This window comes from Melozone crissalis, unplaced genomic scaffold (genome assembly GCF_028551555.1).
Source record: "Melozone crissalis strain CALT ecotype California unplaced genomic scaffold, PUWL_Pcris_2 ptg000013l_1, whole genome shotgun sequence".
Taxonomy (NCBI): domain Eukaryota; kingdom Metazoa; phylum Chordata; class Aves; order Passeriformes; family Passerellidae; genus Melozone; species Melozone crissalis.
The window spans coordinates 32549627-32569264 of record NW_026535791.1 but is presented as its reverse complement, the minus strand read 5'-3'; positions in this window follow the sequence as shown (position 1 = coordinate 32569264).

The window sequence follows — 19638 nt, the reverse complement described above, 5'->3', positions numbered from 1 at the left end:
AACAGAAACTGAAATGATATTTAAGGACTTCTTAAAGTCCTTAGCAGACCTGGGATAATTGTATTAAGTTTTTAGGAAAGTTTTATCCAAGTTTTCCATGTGCAGGCATGAAAGTTTAAAACACAATGATTTTATTCAAGGGATATTAAAAAAACTAATAAGGGTACAAAGAAATAAGAACACTAATAATAATTAATCCTTACTATATAATCATAATGGTTTTATAGTTTTCATCTAACAATTGACTACCTAGTTGACTTGCCCTTCCTTCAATAGCCTTCATTTACATTTTAATGTTTTGAAAATCTTTTACTAGGACTTGCTTTTGCCACATGTGCATTGTTTCTTCTACCAGAAGGCACTTCTGCCCCTAGCAACTATCACTACCCACCTCTCACAGCGCTCCTATGTCTTCTAGCCATGGCTCTGTCAACACTGCACTCTTCCAGACACTCTGACAAACTCCAAAATATGTGCCAAAATTTTTATGTAGTTAAGAATAAAAGTTATTATTATATTTTATTGGAGAGAATATATGCAAAATTGGAAAATAATTTGGAAAATAAATGCCATCTCCCATTACACAGAAAGTGTGCTCACAGCTTTTTCCATTTCCCCTTAGTTTAAAGGACCCATACAGAAAAGCTACTGAATTCTATGACTCTTGAAAATTTGTACGTCAGTAAAATAAGCTGTTTCTATAGGTTGAACCTACCTTACCACACTTAGGCAGAGTTAGGTGGCTTAGATTTCTGTTCACTGCTAACATACTCTTATGCTATAGATTAATTTTTAATAGGAATATCTTTCAAACATAGTGACACAACACTACCAAATCCAAGCATGTCTAAGGCCTTTCCATTTTTTTTATTTCCACAGCAGCATCTGTCACTTAAGTTACTCCCTTTTCAGGGTTGTTCTCTTCTCTGGATGTCTGGGATGGGATGGTTTTCTTGCCATGTTGAAGGATGGGATGGTTTTGCTTACGGCCGAAACCTGAGACGCAGTTTACATGTATTTAGTTCTGGTCATTTGATATAATACAAACTGTAAATTGAAACACTTTGTGTTAATGCATTCTCTTTGCTAGGTGTAAAGAAGGGCTGACAGAAATGAAAGAAGCATTAATATTCCATGTGTGCAGTAAGAAATATTTCACTCAGAGAGAGAAGTACCTCTATCATCCCTTAACCCCTCAAGCAGCATTCACTCAGGACAACAAATTACTGAATATGAGATAATCAGACTCTAGATATATAGTTGAAAGTCTATAGACTTAAGATTTCTCAGTGAGAAAAATCAGTAGCCTCCATTTAAATGGATATAATATTGATCCAAAAGAAGATGGGTTTTGTTAACTTGAAACAAAGTGAACTTGAGTCCATTTTGTTCATTTGGAAGCATTTGGAAGCCATGTAATTGCCTCTTTGCCAAGCTGAAAAAAGGGTCTTTATAATGACTGTCCATCAGCCTGACCCTTCCCAGTAGTATCCTTAAAGATTATGACAACTTGAAATATGTAGGCCTTTTAAACCTCACTTCTACAAACTTCTTTAAAAAAATTATGTGACATTACAGTGGACACGGCAATTTAAAAAAGGAAAAAAAGTTGGATTTCTGCAAAACATTCACTTGTCTTTCTTATGTGTATATTTTAAGAGATTTAACACTTTTCTCATAATAAAATATATAGGCCTGACTTGCTTTTTTTTTATGATTTTCTGCAAGTGTAGTTTGCTGAACTCAGCTCAGTACTTGTGTGAAGATGGAGTAACCAAACAAAGATTTGTGGTAGTTTTAATTTCTGATTCGCCAAGTTGTTTTCCATCCTTCAGCCAAATTTAGATGGTTTGTCAGCTGAATCTGCATTTTCACTTGCAGTGGCAGATGTAATGAGAGCTATTACTGCCTCTCACATGAGACAGACATCAGCTCTCAGTCCCCCAGCATGCTTATTGTACACTGAATACAGAGTAAGTAAAGCAAATGAAAAGGACATTGCTAAGGCTCTTGGCTTGAACATTTCTATCTAGAAGGTCAGTTCTTGCCTGATATGCAGCATCAAACATATGGCCCAGACATTTCCCTGCAGATTTCCTTGACACTGTTAGAAATATAGGGTGGATAGCTTATTTTATACAAAGCCAGGACATCTGTTAAACTGCTCTATGTTTGTGTACTCCTAACCCAACAAATCAGGAGGGACCATTACGATTAGGTTATTGGACAACCCAAAAATAATTTGTAATAAATTAATTTGAACTGCAGCATTTGAATAAAAACAATCCTTTCATCCCCACTCTTTTTTTTTTTTTTCTTTTTGGGACTCCTATGCTACATGGAGGTGGTTTTACTTATCATGTTCAATTACATGTAGGAAGAAGCAGTCGGGAAAGAAGCATGACAGACAAAAGCATTATATATATTTTTTTCTGTTCTTTCACTAGGCATTGCAGAGTTCTTCCAACATTACCAGTTCTTATTTTGTTTTAAAGTATTTTGGTTTTAAATCTAAATGAAGGAAATATTCTCCTTTAAAAGAAAAATGACACAATGAGCTAATATATTAAGGAAATCTCAAATAAATTTTCATCAAAAATATCAGTTCAGATGAAATTGTATAGTATACATCAGTATAGTATGATACTATAATGATACTACAGAGGAGTTTTATTATAGGAAAAAATATTGTGAGTAAAATAACATGCATAACGTGTATGTTATTTTACATAACATGTACATAACATGTCTATCACTACACTTGCTCAGAGTTAAATACTGAACAACAAAGAAAACCAAACAACTGGAAATATTGAATACACTTTTCTGCAGCAGTGTCACAATTATCTTGCTAACCTCTGAGAATTTTCCCCATGGTCCCTCTCAGATTCTTTTACATACATTAGCAGTATCTTCTCCTTCTGTGGATTTAGCTTTTCTGCCCAGTCTGTGTGAAAGTAGAACACCCTCAGATTGACAGCTCCCTGAAACAGTTTTCTAGAAGTTGCAGAACACCTTACAGGGCAAAAAAATTGCAAAATGTACAGTTTACTTATTTTCACCATTTTAAAGGAGGGCAATGGAGAGGAATGTAGAAAAGTGAATGCTGTTTATGAAAGTCATTAATTTTTCCCGTTTAAAGGCTTTTCCAGGAGTAACGAGTTTCACAGGCATCTTTTAAAATGCAGAATGGATGCAGTAGAGAGTACGATAGAAAAATTAAAACCTCTAACCCTATATGCCTGTTCTACTTATGTTCATAGAATTATGCAATTTTTTCTTTTTTAAAAATTCCTGAGCAAAGATTTATTCTTATTCCTTCCAACCTCTCAGTCTATTGCATTTTAATAATTTTCAGCACCATGAATCGAGACTGAAATCCTTAAGTATATTGCTTCTATCTATAATTTAAGAAATGTTTACTTACCGTGATAGGAAATTTATTACATGACCAGTCATCTAAAATGGAGCAAATATTAGGTTTACCCCTTAAGTCTGAAAAATTTAAATGATTTAACATTTTGTCTTGGCAAAAGATCCCACAAACATGTCCTTTGTTTAGAATTTAAATTCTCTAGTGGCTTTTATTAATCAATATCCAATGTGATTTCATTGTTTTAAAAGGGAAGTAGATATGAGGGAAAAATTAATTTGGAAAAGAACAGCATCAAAATATGACATCCCATCACAAGACTGGTGAAGAGGTGTGAAGTAGTTTTCAGTAAGAAAAAAATAATCCAGTAGCAACAACTTTTTAGGTGCCTTTGAAGTCTGCTGACTTATTTAAAACAGCATTCTATGTATTACTGGCTTCTATTATTACTTAATCTACATTATTCTAAATCAAGTATTTTGGCTTCTAGCAGTCATCACTTAAATCCTGATAACAGCACTGTCAAAACTGTGAGAGTGAAGATTCAAACACTTTTTAAAAAATTATGGTCTGTTACTTTGCTAACGATTTCACCTTAATTCAGGAACAATTGAAAAGAGAATGCTTGTGGAATACAATCATTAATAAGATAGACTTACCTTGAAAAGCATTAATAAGATAGACTTATCTTAAAAACAAAGAGAAGATATCAATAATTTTACATCTTGAAAAAAAGGATGTTTTTTTCACAAAGGAGCAGGAAATTACTGAAGACCTGATGAAAGAAAAAAATCTAAGCTTCTTGACCTAGTTCACCTAGACTTTGTACTGTGTTCCAACATCTTTGTTTCTTCAATCGAGATTCTAGCTCTAACTTGCCACCAGAAAAAAATCCTATTTTCAACTCTCTCTACAAAATGAAAACTGCCGATGATATAAAGCCAAGAGAAAGAAATACTTTTGAGTCTTCCCTTAGGGTGTGGGAGATATGTACTGAAATACCATGACACTATGTATGTCTCAGAGACAGCAGAATCCCACAGTTATGATGATATTGCTAAAAAAAAAGGGGGATTGGTCCTTAGCCCAAGCCTGAGAGACAACAAGTTTGTTTCCACCCACACTGGTGAGGAGTGGGCTTTTCTGTGGCACATTTATTTTGAGGAGAGCTCTTTAGGATAGCACAAAATGATCCTGACAGTGAGCTGACAGTTAAATACTATGTGTGGGGGATTCAGTGTCGGCATCCTAACATGCCATGTCTGTGGTTAATTTTGGGCATGACCTAGAAAAGAAAAATAGAGTTATAATAGGATTGCTACTGGACTGTGCTTAGTATGAAAACATAACTTAGTCTGAAGCAGACTCTATACACTGGGAGTGTTATTAGCTGCCATCTGATATGAAAGTCTGGAATATTAGGTTTTAGGGGAAAAAAATTCTCTCTTTACAGGTGGATTCTAATTAAGTTCTTCAGAAAGCTAATTTATTTATGTCATTTCTGGGGACAAACATTGATCAAATCCCCAAGAAAGTGACTGCTGAGTGCACCCAGAATTCAGCTTTAATATCTTGTGCCAAATTTCTTCTTCAAGTAATCTGTAAAATTAATGTGACTTTTATCAGATAATATATTCCCTTGCATTTGAAATTGTAGTTTGACAGAAACATCCTTAAACAGAAACAATAAAATATTAGAACTTACAGTTAAAAATTATTATAAATTATTTAGCATTTTGCTGACATTGTATTAATACTAAACATACCATAATCTTAAAATTGCCTAATCCACCTAACATCTTAATTAACACATTATGTGGATTCACAGAACATTGCTAAAATAAAAGTAAGGTAGGTAGTACAGCAAAGGACAGGTTGATGATAATAAAAGGATTATGTCTGATTTTCTACAAATTTGACTTCATTTGTTGCTATAAATAGCAGTATGGCAAACAACATAATTCACTGTTTAAGTCTCTCTGGATATTTTGAAATAATTATGAAAGGAATCATAGTAAGCATGCCGAACCATTCAGAAGATTTATTATTAATATTGTTTGTATTAGAATTTGAAATTATTTTCCAAGTGTTCCATATTTTAAAAAATAATAGATTTTCTATGTAAAATGATACCAAATTTCATATTCTTTAGAATCTGAAGTAGTTAAAATTGCTTATTCACTCCTGGTACTTCATAAAGAAGAGAAACTCAGATGGAAATTCTGGATAAAATTATAAATAAATTTCAGGAAAAACTTGCTGAAAATGTGGGAAAAGTATTTTCCAGGTTAATTATGTTTAATTCCTTTTGTATTGAAGTGGAAGTGACATGTTTAGAAATGCCATGCTTTATTGTATGGGAAATCTTGTATGTATACCTCATTTACCTTGAGGTCAATAATTCACAATGACAGAAACTGTATTTCCCATAAGAACAGTAGAATTAAATAGGTAAACTATTTGACATTCTACCCCTTTTGTCTTACAATATTCCAAACATTTTCTCAAAGCACTATACAAGACTGAAAAAGACTGAGAAAATTAAGAATAAGCTGTATGTGAAATGATTCTGTGCCACAAAACAGATGCTATGATATGCTTGGATTTCTCTCATATATATGGGTTGCTTTAAGTGTCCTTCCAAACTAGTTACATTTTCTGATATCTGCCATTAAAACAGTGCTTGTAAGTCCCATAAGCACTTGTTCCTCAACAGGCATCCTCAACATCAGTTTTCTCATTAAAAAACATCTGAGGCATTGACAGCAATTAACTCAGACCTATGTGAGTCTGCAGTTCTGGCATTTTTTCTGTCAGGACTTAATTGATGATTGTTAAAAGTCATCTTGCGGCATCACCTCCTTTGTGCCACATCTATCTCAGAGATAAATTCATTTGGAGACATCCATTTAAACACTTGGGAAGAAAATATAATGCTCTAAATCCTATCAACTAAACTAATAACAGTATTAGGTTAGCATGAGGAATTTTTTCCCATATGGGTTCATATGGATTTATGCAAATGAGAATACATATATAATGCTATAGTAGTCTAAGATGCAGTTGTGTGACACATGAAAGGAAATGGATGCATGAAATTTCTCCATGCAATTTCTTCAAGATTGAAACATTCCCTATCTCATCCTTTTTTTTCTTATTTCTAAAAAAATAAAATGGAAATTGATGATATTGTTGAATAGAATTTTTCTGAAACTTTAAATTTTGTGTAATCTTGACATTTTGAGTGCTCGTTGAAATTTTGGTGTAAAAATAAAGTTAAAATATGAATCCTGAAATTTGGGGAAAAAGAATCACTGACTCAAGTCCTTTATGGTGCTCATCACAATAATTGACAAGCATACTGATGTGGCAGTCCATATCTTTGAAACGACACAATTGAGGGTAGAAGAATGATAACTGAGCTTGAGTAGACAGCTACGTAAAACAAAGGTTTTAGCTGTCCTCTAACTCTGAGCCCAAGTCTGAATGTCCTCATGATACTTGGTTATGGGTTTCTTCCAGGGCACAGGTAAGTATAATTGAGGGAGCAGGTTAGTCCTGAGTGTCTGCAGGAAGGGAAAGCTGAGCCGTGGACCAATGCCTCCTGGAACAGTGTTAGAGGGCTACACAGGAGGGAGTGTAAATTGATACAGCCTTGCCCATACAAGAGAGTAGTAGTGGTTTTGAGAGTAATAGTTGAAAAGGATCAAAATGATCCAGGGACTGTGCTATTCATGCAGAATACACTTATACTAGTCAAAAAAACCAGATTAAAAGTGGTCCTGTGACCTTAAAAATAAGTTGCAGGGCACATTTTGTGTCCATCTCTGTCAAGCAGGGTGGCCATATCCAAATTATCTACTGAGAATAAACTCAATTACATGCAGAGTTTGTCTTACCTGAGCATTTGTTCAAGACCACAAGTTAGGACAGGCTAAAATAGGATCAAGGACAATGGTAATAATTTAACAGTATGAAAATTTCATGCCGGTGCCAAAAGCAATCTGTTCCCATTTAGTTTGCAAATACATCCATAGAAACAAGGGCAAACCTCAGTGGCTGGCTGATTAATTTTTTCCAAGTTGAACTGAATCTTCTATGACCATCCACATTTACACAACAATAGAGCCCTAAACCCTTCCACACAATTTCAGTCCTGCACTCTCAGGTGATCTATAATAAAGCCAGACTGATTCTATCTGAACTGGCTGGCATAACAGGGAGATCAGATGGACCCACTTTAGTTAAGTATACACAAATACAAAACCAGTTTTACTGTTCTAAGAATTTTGTTAGTGTATTTCAAAAGCCAAAATCAAACATGAGTGTTTTCAGAGGCAATTTAAACTCTCCATCTTTGACCTGGCCCACAGCAGGATCAGATGTACTCAATCATTGTGTCTGGAAGTCATCTAACAGGATGTGGATAGCAAAATCTGAGCCAGGTATTTTAAATTTTTTGTACACAATATAGGTGAATAGATACTGTGGGCTCACATCCATGCTAGAATGATGTGTATTTGCTTGTTTATCTGTACCTGTTTGGTCAGATGAATCTCAAGTTTCCCCAAAATGGATGTAATGAATGATTCTGGTGTGGCAATTATGGAGTACCTATCCTAACTTTCTAAATTGTCTTTGTAGACCACCTTTGACTATAAAGGATCAGATAGTCATAGACACCTGAAGCAATTATATTTTTGTTACTATTTCATAAAGAAGCTATTGGGAATGATATCTGAATCTCTAGCAAAAGCTAATTGTTTTATTGAATTCATTGCATCTGTATGTTAGGTATCCCTGATGCTGTGAAACCAAGTAAAATTTACAGTAAACCTCATAATTGTTGAAAGGATTCATTAATGAACCAGTTGCATCCTTCTTATGCATACTGTTCTTATATCATTCTAAACTAATTTCAGGAATTTCAGGAAGGGTTTTCTTGAATAAAGGTGCCAGGCCAGGCATCTTGCCATCTTACAGCTTTTATGCTGTTGTAATAGCTTCTGATGTACTATCATGGACTACATTGTAGTATATAGTCATTAGGTAAATGAAAAATAAGCAAAACAAACCTGTTTTACAGAAAATATTCTTGATTTTGTCTCCATTCTCCATATTTTGTTCTGAGTTATTTCAGATTCAGGGTACTTGGAAATACATCTACATTTCTATTCAATTTAATTTTCCAACAGAAGACTGCAGGATTGCAAATAATAGGCTGTCAGTTTCTTCATTATCACATGCGTATCCCTTCCTTCTCTGCAGTTATTTTACTTGTGGGTCATTTTATCTGAATTTGAGTGAGAGCAAAAGGGCTAACTCCTCCTGCCAAGAAACAAATTAGCTTTTTACGTTGTTTAATAACTGCATCCAGTTCCAAATGCCACCAAACAGCTATTAAACAGCAAGCCCCTTGAACAGAAACTCAATGGTGCATAACACAGTTGATTAGATGTACTCTTTTCTGAAAGGGCCATTATTCTTGGTAGGCATATTTCATTACTGTTAATCTGAGTTTAAATCTATGCACCCATAACCTAATAACTCCATCTGAATTGTCTAATGTTATCTAGCTAATCTTTGGATGTCTTTTAATATTTGTGGGAGAGATTTTTGGGACTGAACAAAGTATCTAATGTTCTCTGATGCTGTTTCTTCAAACTGAGATCAATTGTACTTAAGAAGAAAAAAGATTTTGCTATTTTACTGCTTACTTTATTTTTCTCTTCAGTTGAAACAAAGCAGTATTCTCAGCAGTTTCCAAGCAAACACATCATTTCCAATTACTGCTTGGTACTGGTTTCTGTGCCTGGGTTACTAAATGCCTTTCTTTCTAGTCAATTTTCTCTATTTGCTGAGAGTAAAATAGATGTATTACCATGAGGATGAGTGTGGTTTGTCTATATGTATCAATAAGTAATATCAATAAAATATGCTTTCAAAACCAATATTAGAGTAGGTGATACGTTGCACTGCTGAAAATAATAAGGTTCCTAAATTGTGAAGGAGGATTTGCTAGTTTTACTGTAATCTTGATTTAGATGTGTTTCCTGATTTAATAGAGAGCAAATTTAGAAAGATATCTGCAGGTGATTTTATTCAACCAACCAATAGTAGTCCTTCTATTTTATACCTCCTTGAGACACTCTTATTAGCAATTAAAAATTTAAACATCATTATAAAGTAATCACATAAAGATTTCTTTAAAAAGTAAATTGACATTAATATGAAATTTACTACATTGTGCTCATATTTAAACTTTGATAAATGAATTTAGAACCTTATAAACGTAAATCTTCTGTGTAATAATTACCTTGGAAAATAATGCCCTAAGAGATAAGAAAGGTACACTTCAGCATTGTAAGGTTTTCTGGTAGCTCTTATTATAGTGTAGAATTTGCTCATTATATGATTTTTAGAAGAGCTGCATGCACATGTCAAGATTGATGTGGCTGGTTTCATAGTACATACTTTCCTTCTTTGCATTTCCTTCAGCCTCAAAAAAAATCAAATTCAGAATGTCAGTTGAGTGCTTGTTTTGAATGTGAGTATTGTGGGTTTTTACTACTCTGGAAACCTCTGATGGCTCATTGGCCAAAAGGGCCAGCATGCATTGAGCAATGGAATCTGAATATTCATGAAGATGGGAAAATATCACTAATAAAGAAATGCAATTTAAAGTGGCATCTTAGCCACACATTTTCATTGTATTGAAATCGATGATGATGATGATGATGATGATGAATTTGACAACAAGGTTGAGTGCCTGTGGGTGAAGATCAGGGGGAAGGACAGCAGGGTGGAGGTCTTGGTAGGTGTCTGTTACAGACGTCCTCGCCAGGATGAACAGGCAGATGATAAGTTCTACAGGTGCCCAGCAGAATTGTCACTATCACCACCTCTTGTACTCATGGGGGTCTTCAGTCTGCCAGATGCCCAATGGAATTACAGCACAGCAAAGAGCATGAAGTGTAGGAGGCTCCTGGAGTGTGTGCAAAAGAATTTCCTGACGTAACTGGTAAGTGAGCCTGCCAGGGGATGTGCCTGACTAGACCTGTTTAACACCAGACAAGAGCTCAACAGTGGTCAGAGGGTGATCACTGGGGCTGCAATAAACGCTAGATTTACTCACTTGAGCTTGCTGTCCCTTGCTTGATTGAAAAAGGGAAGCAATCCATAATTTTATGAAAAAAATCCCAAAAACCTGTATGTTTCAAAGAAAATATGAATCTACAGTTCCTTGTTTTATAGTTCATTAGACCAACAGGGCTGCAAAAAGAACATTAGCTCTTTTGGAAGCTTAATGAAAAACAGGAAGAAGATCAAGTATATCTATTAAAATATATTAATATCAAAGCTGTGCACTCTTGTCATTCAAAGGATGATGTTCTAGGGGAATAATGACCATAGCAGAGCTATCTTTTTGTACTTTGAAATGTATTTTGTTAAACATACTGACTTGGACAATTTTACTGACATTTGCATAGAATGTTGTTTCCATTGCAACAATTTTATATGTGGTATTTAAAAAAGAATATTAGAAAAACAGGTACATAGTTAATAATAATAATAATAATAAATCCATAATAAGTCCATATGTGTTTTCCTATGCTTTAAACCCAGTTCTATAAGAAGGGAAAGTCTGAGACCTAGATGTCTAGCCAGGTCCCAGGGAGGAGGAGGTTTAGAATTGAATCAGAGTAAGCTGACCTTTCAGAAAACCTCTAAAATATGTAAGGAGAAGGCTAGAACCTAGCACTTTGAGCATTTACAACAGTCTTTTACATATATCTTAGGAATTATCTTGCAATAAGTGATATGCAAATATTAATAGTTTCTGCTAAGGGATGGACGGGCCAAAAACCAGGGAATTGCTGGTGGTCACTATTTAGTGAATTCAAGTGTTGTAAGCCTCTGAAGGATGATCCTTCTGTACTCTAAGCTAGAATAGTTTTCTAGGAACACTGTAAAACTTTGTCAAGACTGTGATTCCTGATTAAGTATTTATGTCAAGTGCTTTTACCTTATGTGTTTTTCCTAGAATAACGTCATTTGACAGACACCAAGGACCCAAAGTTGCTATATCAATTGGCTCCTATGTGAGAGTAGTCAAAGATAATATGCATCCAATTTTCAGAGCTCTCCTTAGTGTATAGCATGAAGTTCAGAAGAAGACTTTAAAGGTGCAGCAAGGCAGCAAAATGACAATATAATATTCCTCAGGGATTTACACGTTTTATGTTACTAAACAAAAACCAAACAAATACAATAGAACAAATTAACTGCAAAATATGACTTGTAAAATTATTCTATGCACACGCACAGCCTTTTCTGTATACTTTCAAGTTCTATGAAACTAGGACTTCTCAGATTAGGTTGAATTTAATATCTCAATCCGTGCAAGTTTATGATGCAATGGTTAGGGTACTTGTGTGAATCTCCACACAAGATGAGGGGCACATTTCAGTCTTATCAGAGCCTTAAGAGAGTGTTTCAATGACTAATTTATTTTTCATTTTCTTATAAACTGGATTCTTACCAACTCAATAAATACATATTTTTTTGTCTCCCAATGTATTTAGAAGTATTTATTCTAGGACATGGGTAGATGAGGGCTTTTATCTTCTTGCCTCTGTCTATTGCACAAAATTTAAGTAGATCACGTGGAGGTCTATCCTCTCTTATCTGAATCCCTAGTATATTTCACTTACTATTACATAACAATTATGTTACTACCAAGAACACTGGAAAGGCATGAGGAAATTATTTTTGTTGAAGTCCTTGCAGTCAATAAAATAAACAAACAAACAAACAAATAAATAAATAAATTTTAGAAAGCTCAAAAGAATGAGAAGGGAATCACAAACACAGCAAGCTGGTCAAGATCACATCTTAGGACAATGGCAAAATGTTACCTAGGAGAGGGATTTGCAGAATCTTATACTGACTGTGAAATAAATGGATGAAACAAGATGATTTGGCCTCATGATACTGCACTGAGCATCAGAAGATGCTGAAGGACTCACTGCTTATAAGCACTGATTCTACACCCATTGATACCCTTCTGTTTGGATATTTTTTTTCTCTTACTTTTCTTTTATAGGAACCATTGCTGTCTCTTGTAGAACGTCAGTTACTAAACAGTCTTAGAAAAAACACATTTTTATTCAATCCATATAATATATTAGTTGATTTTCTCTCACTGCTTGTCAATAAGTTCTAATTTGAAATGCTAAGAGGAGAATGCAATATGAAAAGGTTTTCGCTGAAAGGAGAAAACTTCCAAATTATTGTAGTATAACCAAAAACCTAGTCTTGGGTGTTACCACAGGGTCAAACAGGACACACAGACCAGGCTCTCTCAGTCTCTGTGCTCTTCAGCTAACAGTGTCCAAACAGGTAGGTTTTGCTCTTGTCAGTATTATGCAGGCATTGGGGTTTATCTCACATAAAGAGAATGAGTGGCCTGCTCCATACAGTTTAGGAAATAAAGGACAGAAGGCTAGAAATAGAAAAAAAATTATAGGTTTGTAACTGCTAAAAGAAAAAGGAACAAAATTTCAAATTCAAAATAATTCAATGAATTTAGAATTATTTTTAGCTGCATTGATTTTTGGCAGAAGAAAATGAGCCAACCAGCCAAGCCCTCGTTGCATCAGTTAAAAATAATACAAGCTGTCCTCCAACACACACTAGTCCTGAGACAGTGACAGGTCCCAGCACTTTGGTGTGACTATGAGGTGCCTTGAAGGCCAGCAGCTTACCCTGGGAGATATAAAATGGACTTGTGGCTTTGGCCTGGAGGCTAGAAAGCAGATATAGATGTCACCATTGACACCAATAGTAAACATTTATACTTAAGGCAGGTAGAAAGAGTCAAATATTATGGTAGAGGGTGTTTAAAATCTTTTGTAGTAGTCAGACTTCTTCATGTCCTTAAGCTTGCAAACATTGAGTAGGTCAAGTGACACTGTACTGCTACACTGCTAATTGGAGTGTACAGAATTAATAATACGTACACAAATAATATACATGCTTTAGAATGGCATAAATAAATCTCCAGACCACTACTGACTTACTCATAGGATTTAAACATTTAAAGTATCTACTACAGGACTAAAAACTCATAAAAATTGTCATGACTGCTCTCAAAAATAGAAAGAAGGTAAATTACTGTAATAAGAAAAATAGAGACCAAAACAAGAGTTAGGAAGTAAAAGTTAAGTATAACTTTTGAAGCAAAAGTTATACTTACTTTTGAAGCAAAAAACCCAGAAAGAATTGAAAATGTTAGAACAACAATTTCAATACTTCTGAGACAACGTCAGAATTGAGATGATAAAGACAACTTTTTTAAAGCATGCTTAACATTTCTATTCCTCTCTCTCAGATATTAAGTCTTAAGTATTTTTCCCAATAGTTTTTATTTGGAATTCTATATTAAAATTTATATTATCTTGTCAATTTTCTAAACTTTTCTGAAAAAAATGGCATGCTATTGTGCTAACTGATTCTGTAGGTTGTCTATCAGTATATGCTATTTAGGCATCCTTATAAATTTCTGCTTTTCTAAGTCCTTAGTGTATTCAGAAAGCAGATTCATAAAAATATTCTATTAAAATGGTGTTACCAATTTCAGTCTCATATCAGTATACTCCAGTGGTATTCAGTACTTTGAATGTTGCTGGAGAATAAACAAGGCATTTTTTTCTGGCAGTTTAAAATTACTTTGCTAACTTCAGAACCATCAGACTGATTTTTTATTGTACTATTTCTATATGTATATCATGAAATGACTTTGCAACTGTCTTTTATATAGCAGTGAGAAGAATAAAAAAGTAGTGATATTTATGAGTTAATGTTTTCTGTTATTCTTCTTGTTCTGTAGCAATTGCTCTCCTGTTAGGAACAGAAGATAAAATACAAACATAAGTTATGCACAAGTTATAAAATTTACATATTTCACTGCACTTTGAAATACTGGAATAGTTTCTACATTGGGAAAATAATGCTCTTTGAAAAATCCTACTGGTAAAGTGCAAAACTGCAAAGAGCTGCCAGTGCTGATGGCATTGACCTTGTCCCTATTCACACTTAGATATTCTCCTTATACTTGTCATTAAGGACAAATATTTGTCACACAATATTCAAAGTACCTCTTTTAATGTGAATTATTACTACATGATGTACTTATGTATAGCTTTACTCTGGTCTTTGGTAGAAGTGTGAAAGAGATCCTGAGCACCATTTCTCATTAAAGGCATCAAATTTTCACTTTCTGAAGCCGAAAATTATTTTTTGTGTGTGTGTGACCATAGATTCCAACTGGATCACTTCTATTTACAACTCATTCTCCAACTTCAGGGGTGTTATTGCAGGTATTACAGGTAATACCAACATAATCCCTGAATGAATGGTATTCATCTCGACCTGTTGGTGCATATTGAGCCATAGCTGCTTAGTTCTATACCATGATGAGTAAAAAGACCTTAATGCATCATTTATCTCACAGGATGGATACAATTAATTCCTATTAAGAAAAGTTTTTGTGATTTTCAAAAAAATAATAAAATTTTACCACTGTTACAACAATAATCAAAATTCTTGAAATGTAATACAAGATGCATTCTGAAAACTACACAGTTCCAAAAGAGAAAAAAGTGTTTGCATCTTGACTTGAATAAATTATAGGATTGAATGGAACAAAAGAAAAGATCAGTTAATTTATATTTCAGTTTACTTATACTTGGCATTGATGACCTAGGATTAAAGTTCTAGATGAGTTTTTAATCAGGCATTTAGACAAACCTGCAAATACACTGGGACTTGTGTGTATCAAGTACTGTTTTCTTTTTCTTTCTAATGGAAATGAAATTGGAGAAAGGATATTTTTATATGATATCAGAGAAAATATAGTTATTCTAAATAATGCAAAAAATCTTGTCTGAAATCCTGTGATTTTCTAGGTTATATGGCTATTTGAAAAATTTACTCTTTAATATGTATATTTGTGATTGAATTCAAATATGTTTTCATCTATGCAAACAAATCAGTTTGAGTACGTCTTTTATCAGAGATTTTCTATTTTTATTCTTCAAACACATTAACCATGACTCATATATTTAAAAAAAAAAAAAAAGAAAAAAGTGATGAACAACTGACAAGGTGTTAAAAAGGCTTGATAGGCTCAGGTTGTCAACTGGGCCAAAGACAACAATTCTTTCTAAAAGTTGCTGTGCCAGTCTGGGCACAATCCTGAGCAATGAGCTCTAGGATGACTCTGCTTGAGCGGGAAGGATGGACCAGATGAGCTAGTGGCCAGGGCCACTGTGGTCCCTTCCAACCTGACCCATTCTGTGATTTGGAAATAAGGGAAAGCAGAGTGTGCAATTGGCAAAGTACAAGACTGATATAATTTTAATCTATGTAGAAATTGAGGTAGGCTTTGCTAACCGTAATGTTTTAAAGGTAAAAGATTTAACACACAAATATACTGTGTTTACTGAGGTAAAGCAAGGAAGATGGAGACAGAAATTGCAGATGTTAAAAAAAAATCAAACCACAAAACCTCATATACAACCAGGCATTGTTTAGCACATTTGAACAGAATATTACTAAACTAAAGTAAATGTTCCTAAATCCTTTAATTTCTATTCAGTTCTTCAGCTCTATCCCTAAAATTGTCTGTTCAAAGCACTAAATTCAGATTGCACACTCAAAATACTTAGGTAAAACTCTGCACTCCTAGGAGTTTGAAAACAAATAAACAATGCTGATTTCATCTATGCAAAGGATATTGATTTGGTCCCAACTAATCACTGAAATTTTTTTTTCAAGGGTGATAGAGATATCCAGAGAAAAAATTAGAAAATTTACAGGAGATTGGACTAAATTGTATTACGTTTACCCGTAAGACCATATTGTAGAGAAATTAATATCTAGCCCAGTGAAGATTACCATCTGGAGTTCAAACTCCTAGGTTACCATTCTTGGAAAAATAACTTTTTCTTTTGTTTTCTTTTGCACACATAGATTGTGGGGGGATGGAATGTAAGAGAAAGATAGTGCAGAAGGCAACCTCACCCCTGAGGCGTTGCAGCTGTACTAATCACCAAGAGTTAGGAACAGGTCTGCCCTTAACAGGCCTCAGCTGCCTCCAATAAGGATGAGTGCTATAAAAGAATGTGTTAGCTGGCTAAGAATAGAGCTGGAATTTTTTAGTTGTGTTGTCGAGGAAGAGTCAGTGCTGTGAGGAGCTGCCCATGAGAGCTCGCCAGGAAGGTATGGAACTTTTGCAAAAAGATTGTAACAATAGATGGCCTCATATACACAGATCCTATAATGCAAGACTCCAAGATGCTGAAAGTTAATATAAGTTCATTATGTTATTATTAAGTGAGAACAGATAAAAAATTTCCATTATAAAGATAAAACCCAATAAAATAAACTTACTTATTCTCAGGTCTTTTCACATAGTCTCCAATTTAATTTCAATGGAATATGAAATTATCTTCTTAATTATCTCAGAAGGGAAATTAGAATTTTTACTAACAGTCAATGGAGCTAGGAGGAGTCACAGCACTCTTAAGTTGTCAGTGGTATTGTTTATGGAATAATAACTTTGGGATGGTTTCTCTGAATTTTTCATCACTAAATAGTAAAGCAATTTGTAACTTGGTGTGTTTTATACAGTAACAAATCTCTTCTTAAGAAATATTTGCCTTTGTGTCATGCATATCTATTAATATTGTATTTATCTTTTTTCTGTTCTGTCTAAATCACTTCCAAAGAAAACAATCTATGCAAATACTTCACACTCTCAAAAAGAGGGAATGTCACCATTTCATCCCAGTAGGCAACTCAGCCCCACACAGCTGCTCACTCACTCTCCCTGGTGGGATGGGGAGAAAATTGGAAGGGTAAAACTAAGTAAACTTGTGGGTTTAGATAAAGACATTAGGTAAAACAAAAACCACATGCACAAAGCAAAGCAAGGAATTCATTCACCATTCCCACAGGCAGACAAGTGTTCTCCCAGACAGCTGGGCTCCATCATGAATAACAGTTGCTTGGAATGGCAAATGTCATCACCCAAAATGTTCCATCCTTTCTCTTCTTCCCCTTAGGATTTACTGCTTACCACAATTTCTGGCTGCTTTCAAATATGTGAAGATATAAACAGGGTGAAATATTCATTGCTGTCAGATTTAATTTTGAGAATTTTATATTTATTTCTAGAAGTAGCCAATGTATCCAGACTTTTATTTTTAAGGCATTCCTTTGTAATTTGCTTATGTCAAGGAATGAATCAGAGATAGAACCTGGAAAAAAATCAACTATCAGTTGTGAAATCTAGCGTAAATTGAGTCACTTAGTCCTTCTCTCTATATAAAAATGTTTTAATTTTTTGGGTTGTTTTTGTTTGTTTTTACACACTCTTGAAATAACAGCATATGTAATTATGGAGATATACCATGAAAATATTTTACAAGCCATACTGAAAAATGTATTGAGTTTCAGAACATACTGCAAAAGATAAGTAAAACTGATTTTTAGAACTATGTAGGGAAAAAAGATTAATTCATGGACATTTTTCTTTGCTTTATTAAGGATATTTTTTCGGTTATTTAGTCTCAAGCAGATCTGACTCACCATTCTACCTAGCACATTCACTTAAATTCATGAATATAGATGGTTTAAACAATATTGTTTATAATATTAATGATGCTTGTCTTTCTAATTTTTTAAAATGATTACACCAAAATAATTTCTGCTGAAAGGTAAATGTCATACTGTCATTCCCTTAACAGACCTCCAATGAATAGGAAGAAACACAGTAGGTTAAGATTAGGTGACGGGAAGAAATTCTTTACTGTGAGGTGTGTGAGACATCAGAACAGGTTGGTGGGTGTTCCATCCATGGAACTTTTTAAGGGCAGGTTCGTTGGGTTTTTGAGCAACCTGGTCTAGAAGAAGGTGTCCCTGCTCATGGCAGGGGGGTTGGAACTAGATGACCTTTAAAGGCCCTTCCAAACCAAACCATTCTACATTTCTGTTCTATGAAGTAAAATGTATATGGTGCTATACAACGAAAGTCTTACGGTCACATGAACTCTGCGTATTATCCCTTGAACTATACTGCTGTATGAGCCAAAAATTTACAGATCATTATTTACAAATAATTTATTGTTAATATTATAATTTTTGCTGCCCTTTTTTTTCTCCAGGAAAATCCAAACATTCGTGAAAACAAAATGCCAATTCCAAGGTTGTAGCAACACTATTAGGTTTTTTGGACATAATAAAATTATGCAGCCATATTATAAACCTGACATGAAGTTTCTAGGGATTGCTATCTGTTTCCACCTTGTAGGTAAAAATATGCAAGACAAGGCATTATTCTGAAAAGCTGTCGTTGCTCACTTTGAGAAAACAAGACTGCTTTGAAATTGCTTCATAGACTTTTCACATTTGAAACATCTTCTCCCCTTTTTTAAAGATGAAGTAAAATGCTACTTGAAGCTTTATTTTTTTATATGAATGTGTGTTTTCTTAAACAAGACAGAACCCTATGTTGTACTACTTTAATGTCATAGGATGAGAACTTTTTAAATAGCTGTATTTTCAGGTCTTGTTAAATAAAAAATGTTAAAATTGAGATGCAAAATCACAAACAGATTTTAAAAAGAACATCAGTGTTTACTTCCATGTATCCTCTTTTTCACATGAGCACTGAAAACAGATTTCTACTTAATAATTTTTAAAATGCATTTCCTTGTAATCGCTAAGATGCACCAAACTGCAAATTTAGGACACCAAATTCAACCTCTAATTCACTTTCCATTTGATAAAACATACACTGATAATAAGCTCACCTTTTTGACAGTGTTTGCATTAATACTAGTACCATTTGTTATTCAAGAAAAATTTTTTTTCTATATGTGTGAAAGAGCTAAATGTTCTTATTGGAATCAGACTAACGCCCAAGATTATGCAATAAATTTAAATAATATTTGAAACAAGATGCTGTCTCAAATTTATTAAAATTATTTGTACCTTTGTAACGAAAAACTTTTAATGATGCTACATAGATATATTGAGGTATTGCTTGTTGCCCAATTATCTTATTTTGCAGAATAAATGCTACCTTGTACAATATTAGCAGATTTCTGGGTGGAAAAATAATCTCTACTAAAGTTTGTGCCTGTTTTTATATTATCTTTGTCCTTGGAAATGCTTCTCCTGATTAGCTGCTATACCAG